Source organism: Lytechinus pictus, chromosome 3 (genome assembly GCF_037042905.1).
Source record: "Lytechinus pictus isolate F3 Inbred chromosome 3, Lp3.0, whole genome shotgun sequence".
In the NCBI taxonomy this organism is placed as follows: domain Eukaryota; kingdom Metazoa; phylum Echinodermata; class Echinoidea; order Temnopleuroida; family Toxopneustidae; genus Lytechinus; species Lytechinus pictus.
Genome location: NC_087247.1, coordinates 17,977,184 through 17,989,165, shown reverse-complemented (window position 1 = coordinate 17,989,165; position 11,982 = coordinate 17,977,184).

Below are 11,982 nucleotides of genomic sequence, written 5' to 3'. Positions count from 1 at the left end.
CGTTGGTCTCATGCAGACTATATCATGATAATAGATTAAGGATAATGCTATAAAGTACTACCTAGAGATTCCAATTTCAGTATTTTATAAATATTCATGAACAAATTTTTGCTCTAGTTAGCAAAATTATACCATTGAAATATTGTTGTTTTTAGAATTGTCCTGCATGCCATATAATCTAAACCGGAAATTGTTATATATTGATTGATACAAATACAGAAAAACTCTGAGATGTAATAATGGGGATACGGGGAGAAACAAACAGATCTTTCCCTCGTTTGATTGAATCCTTTTTCTACTTCCTAAATAGCGTATTTGACAGTGATGGAAGATAAATCGCTTCGGACAGTTTGTATGGTAAATTACTCTGGAGACCTATAAATATTCTTATTAGCGAGCAATTTATTTCATTCTCATCTTAATTAGACTAAAATTCATCCCCAATCAAGATATTTCCATCCATGCTAAAGAACAACCCACACCAAAGCCGAATGTTATCGATGATTTGGAGAGCATGTGTGTTATTGGCCAAAACTATTCCATTTTACTCTTTAAAACATGAAGACCAAATTCGAAGATAAATATAATGAAATTCCGTTTTGTTTATAATGACAGGGGAAAAGGGTGTGTGATCCTTGGTTGTATTGAATGTGTATGTAGGGTGTGGTTTGGATGAGGGGCGAGAGTACGCGTGCGTGTGGGGTGTAAATGGGATTGTAGTTGTGTGTTAAAACGTACCTAAGAAATGAATCTGTGCCCCGGACGACCAAATATATATGCAGTAGTGTGAGAGAGCGAAGCCAGCTAGCGGTGACTTGAGAGACATAATTGAATAGCAATAATATCAAATGCGTTTTACGCAGGATATTACATAATTTACCACTAAAACTTAGTTCTAAAATTGGGGGGACAATCAACATAAATGAATAATTTATGAATTTTTTGCATAGGATATTATTCGTTCATACTCTTCTGGAGGAACAGTACTTAGCAAGAAGTAGATACGAGCGAAAAAAAATCAACGACAACATTTAAAATTCTAAACCCAATTTTCCAAAAATGGATCTATAAGATAACGAAATGGAAGCAAATAAAGCGAGAACAGTTATAGTCTTTTTTCAAATTCAAACCATCAAATTCCATATTTCTAATTTATACAGATAACTTGCGATTTTACAATTTCTCCCTTTGATAAGTTTTTCTCTTTTTCTGCTTTATTAAAATCTAACATGAGGTCATTGTCAACCTACCTTGATGGTGATAAAATCCTTAGATTTTATAAACGTATAGTGATTCAATTATCTATGCGCTTTGCAATAAAATACATACAAATGAAGAAAATTATCATTTATGAGTAAGAGGATGAATCATATATATTTCATAAAATGGAAAAGAATTTGTGTCCAGTCTCTGACATTCAATGGGTAATGTAAAAGAAATACAAACACTATACGCATGGCCTTACGCAGTGGGGGAGGGGGCAGTTGCTCCCCAGAAATGTGAAAACTTACATTTTTTTACTGAAAATTCTCACAATTTTCACCAAAGGTGTGCATCAATTTTACTTGACAAAATGCAAAAACACCCCAATAACAAGCCCGGTCGCTTCGCTTTCGATTTAAAAAAAAAAAAGTTTACGCGTGCTGCCCCCCCCCCCCCCCCGCGAAAAGTTTCTGCGTACGGCCAAGACTATTTGTGTTCATTGAGAAGGAAAACATATACAAAATTCAAATAAAATATCTTTTCCGTGTGTCACTATATTATAAATAACATGGATAATACTTTTGGTATGCTAAATAAAAATATAAACAATAATTGATGAGGTCCTTATTACTATCAATGTCGTTGAAAAATGATAAATGTATTACAGTTCATCCTATATTTCCGTCAGACCAATTTCATTATGCACAAGAAATGAGGTTAAGGTGAAAGCTTTAAGATGCATTACGCAAATCTAGCAATCAGCTCTTGGGATTATGTAGTCTAGATCATACAACTTAAGTTCGTCATATATGCGAAAACAAATTATCTTTGCTAAAAGAGGGAACGAATTGATCCAAATAATAGGGTTTTTTTAAAGTAGTTTCTTTGCACTGGTAGACATGGTAGAATAACCTATCAAATCATGACATTACCAGAGCATTTTATCCAACGAGACAGTTCAAGTTATCCGTAATAAAATACAGTATATTTATATATTTCTAGTTTATCATAATCATAATGGTGGGTGTACGTGAAGTTCATGTAGAGCAGTGAATTTTGTTTAGGTTTCTAAACTATCATCTTTGCTGATTCCCCCCCCCCCCCACCCATGCACAAAAAAGTAAGGGTTTTAAAAAACTTAGTTGTGCCTTAATAGTGGTGACGATCAATTGCAATGGTACACGGTGTATATCATGATATCGCCGTAGTCGACTAATAGATCATGTCCAGTAATACTGAATTTGAACATTGAATTAATTCTGCATTTCAATATAATTATTTCATAAAGCTAACTCATCCCTGCCTGTAAAACCAAACAAAATAAACGTTATTTCATGTCCAGCACTATCTGGACCCTGGCATAAGACCGTCCACCGAGCCTGTGTATTTACCCTTATAGCTTACGATGGAGGAAAGAGGAGGGCGTGGGGGCAAAATCACCCAATGGGTGTGTTGAATTTGATGTTAATACATAATGAGGTATTCTAAAGTTGTAAGACCATGAGGACCAAGTAATGTGTTTTTCGTAATAATCCCTGAACAAAGTGGGCGTTTGATTTTAATGGCTAAAATTGCTTTAGAATCCATTTTATAAAGTTATTTACGACCAGCATGGGTTCTTTGAACATGTTGAAGAACTTAAATAGATGTATTATGGAAAAACATAGATACTTTCAACTTATAAGTTGGCACAGCTGTTCTGCCAAGTGAATAATGATAATTATACTCTCCAAGATCTTGATACCATTATTACGTGATATGTTTACGCTTGGATAATGAGAATACTATGTTTTCTACTGTGATGTAAAATTCGATTAACACGAATCCCTGCAGTTCACTTCATTAAAATATTATTTTCAAATGAAATACAGTGCGTCCCAGAATAAACGAAACCGAGATTTAGCGATGATTTATCATAACTTAATCATAAATACAATAGACAAATGACCTACCAATGTAAAGCTTAGAATCTTCTCTTTCACCTGATATTACTTAGATTATTCCTCATTCACGCATGAGTGAGCAAAAACAATTTGAAGAAAGGATACCAAAAACTCATTTGGCGGGGGGGGGGGTGTCTGAATTTCAAAAAGAAAATCACATGCCTAAAGAGTTCAATATCTGCTCTTTTATTTGATACCTTAATCACAAAAATTGGTCAAGAAGTAAAAAAGTTATGTTCCCTCGAAACAATGCTTGTATTTCCATAATTTCATTAAATAAACGTGCTTTCACCGGTTTCCCACAGAAGCTATCGCACGGTTAGCAAAAGACTTAATGCATGGCTGATCGTCAACAAAACGGAGTGTCGAGTGAGTTTGAACGCTATCCTGTAAAACCTCTTCATTTTATGAAATTATTGAAATTCAAGCCTTTTTTCAAATAACCAGAACTTTGTTATTTCTTGACCATTTTCTGTAATTGAGGTATCAAATTAAAGAACAGATATTGAATTTTTTTTAAATGTGGTTTTCTTTTTGAAACCCAGATACATCCCGCCAAATGACTTTTTGGTATCCCCTCTTCAAATTGTTTTTGTGACATAATCTAAGTAATTTCAGATGAAAGAGGAGATTCTAAGCTTTACAATGGTAGGTCATTTGTCTATTGTATTTGAGATTAATTTATAATAAATCATTGCTAAATCTCGGTTTCGTTTTTTCTGGGACGCACTGTATAGTTGTTTCATGAACACTTTAAAGGATAAATTTGTATGCAGGCGTGGAACGGCCCTCGATCTTTAATTATCTATCGAGTCATAATCCCATTCTTTCCTTGCACCATAAAAATGGGGGTAATAATCCAGGAAATGAGAAAGTATGAATCAAAGAAGTTTCATCACTCAGAGTGGTTGCTACCTTCTAGCTTTCCGCTGCTATAGCTATGTGATATCCCATCAATACGTCTAAATCAGATCAATGCAAGACACTATAAGAAATCGAGTAAAATGTTCATAATTTGCTGGTTACCCGGAGTAACTGACATGACTGAGAGAAAAAGAGAGATGAAGAGAGGTTAAAAGTGCTGCGATAGGGCGGACTTCTCAGGCAGCATGTTTGAAGCTGTCACAGATCATAGCGTCAAAATGTATTTTCATTTTTTTTCTTTCCTTGAGTTGCTTCCTTCTCTTTCCTGCTTTTTCTGTGGACGTTACTTCACGCTCTAATTCTTTCCCAATGGAGCTTGACGCAATATGTTTAGTTTTCATAAATCAACAATAAGAACTGTTAAATATTTTCGAGCTTCGTATTTCTCAAATTGCGCTCAACTTTTAATGTATTAAAATGTTACGTGGCTTCAAATACTGTCATAATGAAATATGTGCTGTTATTTCTATGAGATTCGCCTAGGTTCAGCCACTATTTCTTAATTATTGTATGTGACCGGCTATGTATTAATTCAGAAAATCGGTTAACCCCCGGTTTGAGCAAACGTTTCCAATAAAACAAATTACGTCTTATAGATGTTACATGAGAGTGGGGTAACGGGAAATTTGGGGGTGAACTTCGATCAATACGGAGCCCAACAACAAGAGACCAAAAATTAGATTATCTTGAAAGCCTATGTACCAGGGGTCATTTCATAAAGCTGTTCGTAAGTTAAGAGTGACTTTAAGAACGACTGGTTATCCTTTCTTGTGGTTAATGATTTTCACCATTTATGTTCATTGATGATTATTTAGCGCGTAAGAAAGTTTCACCAGTCATTCTTAGAGCCGCTCTGCTTCATATTAGTCTACAAAAACATGAAATAAAAGGCAATCAATATAATTTATTGATATGAAATGCAGATTCGTCGTTATAGGAAGAAGAATATCCTTTTCCAAAATTAGGGAGATATTGCATGAAAACAAAATAAAAGAAAAATGAAATGATTAATTTTTGGTTTGACTGTGCGGACCACATGGCAAAATGGCGCATTTTTTGACAGTCAGCGTAGACATGTAACTGATATTCTATGAATACAGGGTCATAAATCTGCCCTAGTATCCCACATTTTTTTTTATCCTTCTTGTTACAATCAGAGATGATAGAGTATGTCAAAGCTGAGAAATCTGAATTTCAGATTATTGCAATTATAACAGGCTCGTTCAAGAGCCATATAGTGTAGAGATTTTGATATTAGATGCTCTCACTCTCTTATATATTATACAGAAGTGTTACAGCGATATTGGACCGATGCACCATAATGAGATTTCATTTTTGGTAACTAGAATTTTTTATCACGCCCTGAACTCTTAAAATTTGACCCGAAAATCTGTCGTTTTGGTGTCTAAAATGGCTTTGACTAGGGTAAAAATTACCAGGAATACGGTATGAAATGGCAATGGGTCACCTCCAGCATCATTCCGGGTTATCTTTTAGTCGGAACTAGCGTTGCCCCAAAACATTGAAGAATGTGGCATTCTTATTTATGTTGTTGGACATCATGTTTCCGTTCATGTAAGCTTGGTCACAGTGCACGATAATCAAAATGATAAAAGCTAATGCTTTTGGACGTGCATATTGCGTTACTGTCCATTTTTCAGTGACATCCAACCTTGTGAAAATGATTTCAAGCGAGGCAAACTGAAAGAGTTAATGGAGAACCATGACAACGACATGGTTTATTTTTTTAATTTAGCCATTTCAGATCATAAGGACATTGCGTATATAGGTAGGTATCTTGCATCATGCATCATGCATCTTGATTCAAAGCTCTGGGAAATAATCGTGCTGGTTCTTTGAAAACAATAATATTGACAACTTGAAAAATTATAATATTCAATGTAAATATTTCGTTTTAAAAGCATTGGAAAGCACAATGAAAGACATTCAACTGCCTACTTATATACCTTAAATTAAATATTATGCGGTTCATGTTTGATTTATAGTTGATTTTCATAATGGCTTAATTATTGATATTTTTATATTTTATAGACTAATATGATAATGATTTCAATTGAAATGACCAGGATGAAAACCAACCTTGTAAAACTAAGCGTTATTATCCAGATAAATATATGTTTGATATCTAAATGAATGAATTTTACAATGTGTGTTATTCTGTCTGCTGTATCTGACCATAATCAGAATTGATATTTCCGCTTACCATTAATTGAAAAGATTTAAATGTAACAAGGAATTAACTGACGATGTGCTAAACGTCCGTTGACTATTCTTACGTATACAGGTCAAATTTCAAGGTTGTGTATGTTTTTGTTACATAATTAACATTGAATCATTTTGATGATGTGGCGTCAAAACCTTTGAGAAATGAGAAAAAACTTGCCCCTAGTGACGACCAATGTATAATGCTAATCAAATGACATGAGCAAGTTGATTGCATTACTATCATATATATAAAAATAATATTGTTTAAGATGGGTTAAAATGCATAGAGAAGATAAGTTTCGCAATAAGTCGCTTCATGTATTCATATTAATGCTAGACATATTCGAGAATAATAACTCAATTAAAATTTACGAAAATCGATCTTGAACAGTGAATAAAAATTATAGGAAGCATGAGCATGATGATAGGCACAATGTATCATGTGTATAAAGACGAACTCTTAGTCTATTTTCCAATTTTAAATCAAATTTAACTATTCTAAAATTTTCATTAATATGCTAAAATGCGCAAATCAATATAAAGGATGTAATAATCTTTGTTTGAAAGAAACGTTTTTGACGTTCCTGAGATTATTGCTCTCGTATTTCTATTTATTTCAATCACTTTGCTAAGGTAAATGTACAAACAAATGTAAACTTAATCATTTGAATGGTCACTCTTTTGAAACCTATCAAGAGTGTGCAGCAAAAACAATACTCCGCCCAAACTGACGAAATCTAACGTTGTTAATCTTAGTAAAGGATACACTCTAAGAAATATAGGTTTAACTTGCACCTTTGTTATTATTTTTTCAATTATAAGTTTATGAAACCTATGTCACACCGGGAGCATCGTTAGAGATGCAATTTTTGTCCCCATTTTGCATCTTTCAGAAAAGGGGTTCCTTTAAAGCTGCAACTTTGCATCTTTCAGAAAAAAAATATCAAGGTGCATATTTGCACCATTTTTCTGAATTAATGTGCAAAGTTGTTCATTGACGGAGTTTCAGATGTGACATTGGTAAAAGGATGTCGGAGGTCATCACATAGAGGAATTCCGAAGCACTTCAAAGTATATCCGAAATGTCTGCAATATGCAATTCACTTTTTGAAACCTCCGAATGTGCAACTGGCACTTACTTTTCGTCGTATACCACTCCTTCGTTTAATATCATCCAGGCAAAGTGAACTCTCTTCACATCTTTGCGTGTACAACCAGCAATTCGAATGGCTTAAAATTGGCTCGATAGGACCTATTATACGACCCTTGTTTACTTATGAGACATATTCGCTTGATAAGAAAAAAAAAATCATCATCTTCGCCTTGTATTTGTATCTATAACAGGGGCCGCGGAAACGGGGGCGGGTGGACTTCAGCCCCCCTCACTCCACTTTTTTTTCTTTTAGACTTTAGCAGTAGCGACAAAACATGTTCTTTTTCAGCTGTTGAAAGTGGTTAACACTAAATCCTAGCTTATGCAGGAGAGTAAAATAAACTTTTTTTTTTTGGTTACATTGTTGTCTGAATGAAATCTGATTAAGGGATTACAAAGGGTTTATGTTCCTCATTGTGAATATTGATAAAAGATATTTAAACGGTTAGGTATTCAAATGCGATTGTTATCTCTTTTTTTCATTTATTTTGGAAATGAAATAATTTCTAATCTGATGAATATTTGAAGAAAAAAAAAATCATTTTTTTCTTATGACATTTTTGACTGATGAAGTGGGATAATTATGTTAATGACACATCAAAGACGATTTCTAATTGATACTCAGAGCTTATTTCACATTCATATAATTGTGACATCATGAGATTAAACTGCCTCCCCTCCCCCATTCCAAAACAGCACCTTAAGTCTTTCTCTTTGTCTCCTTCTCTGTAAACTGTAAACTGGTAGTACTAAACAGTTGATGCAAAGTATTTTTGGACGTTCATCACTATCTATCCTGGGGGTGTTTCACAAAGATTTAAGTATGACTTACAGCCGACGCGTACATGATATGCAACGCGTGATCTTATTGATTGATACGCAGTAGTTCGCGTCCTCATGGCACGATCTGACCAATGCGGTCATGCCTTTTATACCGCACGCAACTAGGCATTTAAGTGCGACTCTCGGTATCTTTGTGAAACACCCCCGTCGGTATCTATCTCTTTTGTAGTCAAAGTCGATATTGTCCGGGTGAAGTCACGTCCTAAATAGAACCCGACACTTTGGAATAAACATCAAATCTATATAAATATCCTCGTGATCTGCCATAACCTTTGTGAACTTATATTAGTTCTGTCCAGGGTGGATATCAAAATCCATTTAAGGTTTTTATGAAACATTATCAAAACAGTCACCTTTTGCTTTCGAAAAATCTTTCAGCAGTTACAGTGGCTGTATGGGAGGAGGAATATGAGAATCTTGAATGGGCTCACTAATGAATTCTGGCGAGTAAAAAGTCACTGTGATCTGAAATACCGAAGTATCAATATATGGCTGAATGAGAGTTTTATTTTAAAATGTTGAGTCCATTTTAATCATCGTCTGCAAATCTAGCAATTTAACGTTTTGTGTTTCTTTCGTTGTTGGGTTGAGGGAGATGTCTATCTGAGACGAAACAAAAAAAAATCCGCAAGACGTCATCCCCGTGAAAATAATGGCACTCATTTAGTTTCATCTGTTGCATCGTAATAAATATTAGAGAAAAGGGACGGATCGATCGTTGAGATAAAAAAGGCTATTATTGCTGAAAGAGAGTTTTCGCTCACGCATTACGTTCTTTGGAATTAAATACATAATTCACTACGATATTATCTACATCAATAGCATTATCCTTGGTAACCTTGACGAGAAAGATGTTTTAGTTTACTCACAATGGAAGTTCGATCCTGTGAAATCTAGATTGTGAAAGCAAATCACCGTAATTATGAAATAAACAATAAACATCATGAAAAATATCGTCGGAAAACTGTATTACATTCCCCAGCATTCAGTAACCAAACAAAACTTTGAAATTCCTGTTCAGGTTTAAAGCCATGCTGAATGTTTTGCCAAAAGCACTATACATGCACACTAAAGTAATTCCATTTCACAAATTACATTATGATGCGGTGTTTTGCTTAGGGTCATAGATTTTCAGGTCTACTACATTTGATCCCGCGATGGTAAAGTATTATATTAAAGAAAACTAGATACTGACCCCAAGCCTAATTTTGATCTTAATCATTTCAAACGATTTTTAAGACTTAAGGCTAATTTCACGCCTACATAGTCGGGGAAAACTGGAGTTGGGGGCTTATTTAGAGCCGGTCAAAATACGCAATCTTGGTAAAAATCTGCATGCATGCCGTGATTCTTTTTTTTAATGTGTAGTTAGACTTAACGAAATTAACATGACAAAGTTTATTACGCTTATTTGTGCGTAAAAATGACTTTGTACTAAAATTAAAAGCTAAAGTTTTAATAACAATCGATTTTAAAAATCATTTTAGAGAAATTGTACCGACCTGCGAGTACAAGAAAATATTTGCGTTACCCCTGAACCGTGCACTCAGATGTTGCAAATGTAGTCTTAAAGATCCACGAGAAAAAGAATAAGAAACATCGCGGCGAGAGCTAATCGCATGATCTTGGGGATAATCAGCCCCCCATTCTTTTTAGTGTTAAGATATCATTTGTGATATTATCTGGAAATTTCAGACTATTTTCATTCTTAAGATCAGAAGTAGTAAGCCATGCCAAAATATCATGAAGAAAGTTAAAGTGTGAATCCATACACCATTCGCGTAAATTAGAAATATCTTGGTGGAAAAAAAGGTTTGAAAAAGTAATATCTCGTTGATTGGAAAAGTCATATAAAATTATGTTCTAGCGGGTATTACGCCCAACTAAGATTCTCTATGTCAGGAAAAGAACTTCAAGAAGGCTTATCTTATAGATTGACTGAAAAACGAGCTCACGTCACGGATTATGAATTTTTTATACCAAAGACCAAAGTAATTGAGTGGAAATAATTTTAAACTTCAGTTTAATAGTTCACTTTTACTTATTACTGCAGCTGATACCCTACTATTACCATCACCACTACCACTGGTAATACCACTTCCTCTTCTACTACTACCTCTACTACTACTACTTCTACTATTACTACTAATTCTATACGACTACTACAACTACTATTACTACTCCTACTACACTGCAACAACTCCGGTGTTGATTTAACACCAGCCCGGAATCTATGTCAAAACCAGAGAAGTATTGAAACAACACCAGTTTGGAATCAAACCGATGCTGTTTTAACACCAATTGGTGTTGTATAAACACATATCTGGTGTTGTATAAACACATATCTGGTGTTAACCAAAACGAAACTGGTGTTGTTTAACACTTCTCTGGTGTGGACATTTATTGATTCCGGGCTGGTGTTAAATCAACACCAGAGTTTTTGTAGTGTATTACTTCTGCTATACTACTTCCACTACACGGTTATGTAGGAGACATTGCCATTCATAAATGATTTATGTGGGGACAACGCACATCTACCGGGATTAACCACTTTACTTTCTTTCATCATTTTTTATACATCGTATACTGATGACTTATAAATCATCACGATTATAAACGCCAACGAATATCTGAATAGGTGATTAAGCAAATTTTAAGTATAACAATTAAACTCACCGCTAACCACTGTCGATGAAAGAAGCACCAAGGCAAGTATAACAGGAACTAAAAAGTAATAAAAAGAATTTTTATGTCTGACTCCACACGCCATTTTAGTCTGTGTTAGGGGTTGGTTGGCTTGTTGATGGAAACGTCGAGTGTCAGTGTTCACTCTCCTTTTGAGCAGACTATCAGATGCGTTTAGAGGGAGACCTGCTTTCAGAGAAAGCCTTTTTATCCAAAATCAGACAGAAGAAGAACTCCTTCGTACGTTCCTTTAGAGTGGGTCAGAAACTTATTTTCCTTTTCTCCAAAATCACCTTCATTGGTGTTTCATAAATTAACAAGTTGCTTTATCGATACTAATTTACGAAGCGAAGTTCCGAAGTTTCATAAACCACTCATTCCTCGAAGTGATTGACCTCACCAGGCAAAAGCTGAAAGGTAAATCGACGATGGCTAAAGAGGAGAAACCATTAGCGGATTAATGGAATAATTGTTGTGTAGCAGAAAACAATTAATTAGATGACTAGATACAAAGGTGGGTAGACACTTTAACTGTCTGCTTTTAAAAACAAGTACTTGTTGACTGCGTGGTCAAGCAGCATACCTTGTTTCCTCATCGCAGTTCGTCGTTTAACTGAGATGGGTTAGCGCAGCAAGACGGTTTCTTTTGTCTTCACACAGGCGAGTCAATTACGCATGTGAGAGAAGAAGAGGCGGGCAAAGATGAGTGGTTTTTAACTGTTGGATCCATGGATGTTAAAGTGGAACCCGCCCCTACTAACACATCGCACACCCACCCATCTGCGCACACACACCCTCACCCACACGCCCACACACCCATTTTCAAGCAGATACACATCATCATAGCGTAACACATCATCATAGCGTAACACATCCCCCACACACATCCACGTACACATTTCTCATCTGTCTCTCACCCACACGAACCCACCGCACTTATCGGACAGAATAAGGGGAGAAGTATACTTGTTTAATAGACAATATACACAACAAGCGGAACTCTTC